The sequence below is a fragment of the Neomonachus schauinslandi genome, chromosome 16 (genome assembly GCF_002201575.2).
Source record: "Neomonachus schauinslandi chromosome 16, ASM220157v2, whole genome shotgun sequence".
NCBI lineage: Eukaryota > Metazoa > Chordata > Mammalia > Carnivora > Phocidae > Neomonachus > Neomonachus schauinslandi.
The window spans coordinates 21,579,647-21,582,444 of NC_058418.1; positions in this window are offsets into that span (position 1 = coordinate 21,579,647).

Genomic DNA, 2,798 nt, shown 5'->3' on the forward strand with positions numbered 1-2,798 from the left:
AACACCAAAGAAATACAAACAATTATAAGAACATATTATGAGCAACTCTATGCCAGCAAATTAAATAACCTGGAAGAAATGGATGCATTCCTAGAGATGTACCAACTACCAAAACTGAACCAGGATGAAATAGAAAACCTGAACAGACCTATAACCACTAAGGAAATTGAAGCAGTCATCAAAAATCTCCCAAAAAACAAAAGCCCAGGGCCAGATGGCTTCCCAGGGGAATTCTACCAAACACTTCAAGAAGAATGAATACCTATTCTTCTGAAACTGTTCCAAAAAATAGAAATGGAAGGAAAAGTTCCAAACTCATTTTATGAGGCCAGCATTACCTTGATCCCAAAACCAGACAAAGACCCCATCAAAAAGGAGAATTACAGACCAATATCCCTGATGAACATGGATGCAAAAATTCTCACCAAAATACTAGCCAATAGGATCCAACAGTACATTAAAAGGATTATTCACCATGACCAAGTGGGATTTATCCCTGGGCTGCAAGGTTGGTTCAACATCCGCAAATCAATCAATGTGATACAATACATTAACAAAAGAAAGAACAAGAATCATATGATCCTCTCAACAGATGCAGAAAAAGCTTTTGACAAAGTACAGCATCCTTTCTTGATCAAAACTCTTCAGAGTATAGGGATCGAGGGTACATACCTCAATATCATAAAAGCCATCTATGAAAAACCTACAGCAAATATCATTCTCAATGGGGAAAAACTGAGAGCTTTCCCCCTAAGGTCAGGAACGTGGCAGGGATGTCCACTATCACCACTGCTATTCAACATAGTATTGGAAGTCCTAGCCACAGCAATCAGACAACAAAAAGAAATCAAAGGCATCCAAATTGGCAAGGAAGAAGTCAAACTCTCACTCTTTGCAGATGATATGATACTTTATGTGGAAAACCCAAAAGACTCCACCCCAAAACTGCTAGAACTCATACAGGAATTCAGTCAAGTGGCAGGATATAAAATCAATGCACAGAAGTCAGTGGCATTCCTATACACCAACAACAAGACAGAAGAAAGAGAAATTAAGGAGTCGATCCCATTTACAATTGCACCCAAAACCATAAGATACCTAGGAATAAATCTAACCAAAGAGACAAAGGATCTGTACTCAGAAAACTATAAAATACTCATGAAAGAAATTGAGGAAGACACAAAGAAATGGAAAAACGTTCCATGCTCATGGATTGGAAGAACAAATATTGTGAAGATGTCAATGCTACCTAGAGCAATCTACACATTCAATGCAATCCCCATCAAAATACCATCCACTTTTTTCAAAGAAATGGAACAAAGAATCCTAAAATTTGTATGGAACCAGAAAAGACCCCGCATAGCCAGAGGAATGTTGAAAAAGAAAAGCAAAGCCGGCAGCATCACAATTCCGGACTTCCAGCTCTATTACAAAGCTGTCATCATCAAGACAGCATGGTACTGGCACAAAAACGGACACATAGATCAATGGAACAGAATAGCGAGCCCAGAAATGGACCCTCAACTTTATGGTCAACTCATCTTTGACAAAGCAGGAAAGAATGTCCAATGGAACAAAGACAGTCTCTTCAACAAATGGTGTTGGGAAAATTGGATAGCCACATGCAGAAGAATGAAACTAGACCATTTCCTTACACCACACACAAAAATAGACTCCAAATGGTTGAAAGACCTCAATGTGAGACAGGAGTCCATCAAAATCCTAAAGGAGAACACAGGCAGCAACCTCTTTGACCTCAGCCGAAGCAACTTCTTCCTAGAAACATCGCCAAAGGCAAGGGAAGCAAGTGCAAAAATGAACTATTGGGACTTCATCAAGATAAAAAGCTTTTGCAAAGCAAAGGAAACGGTCCACAAAACCGAAAGACAACCGACAGAATGGGAGAAGATATTTGCAAATGACATATCAGATAAAGGGCTAGTATCCAAAATCTATAAAGAACTCATCAAACTCAACACCGAAAGAACAAAGAATCCAATCAAGAAATGGGCAGAAGACATGAACAGACATTTTTCCAAAGAAGACATCCAAATGGCCAACAGACACATGAAAAAGTGCTCAATATCGCTCGGCATCAGGGAAATCCAAATCAAAACCTCAATGAGATACCACCTCACACCAGTCAGAATGGCTAAAATTAACAAGTCAGGAAATGACAGATGTTGGCGGGGATGCGGAGAAAGGGGAACCCTCCTCCACTGTTGGTGGGAATGCAAGCTGGTGCAGCCACTCTGGAAAACAGTATGGAGGTTCCTCAAAAAGTTGAAAATAGAGCTACCCTATGATCCAGCAATTGCACTACTGGGTATTTACCCCAAAGATACAAAAGTAGGGATCCGAAGGGGTACGTGCACCCCGATGTTTATAGCAGCAATGTCTACAATAGCCAAACTGTGGAAAGAGCCAAGATGTCCATCAACAGATGAATGGATAAAGAAGAGGTGGTATATATATACAATGGAATATTATGCAGCCATCAAAAGGAATGAGATCTTGCCATTTGCAACGACGTGGATAGAACTGGAGGGTATTATGTTTAGTGAAATAAGTCAAACAGAGAAAGACATGTATCATATGATCTCACTGATATGAGGAATTCTTAATCTCAGGAAACAAACTGAGGGTTGCTGGAGTGGGGGGTGGGGTGGGAAGGATGGGGTGACTGGGTGATAGACACTGGGGAGGGTATGTGCTCTGGTAAGCGCTGTGAATTGTGCAAGACTGTTGAATCTCAGATCTGTACCTCTGAAACAAATAATGCAATATATGTTAAGAAA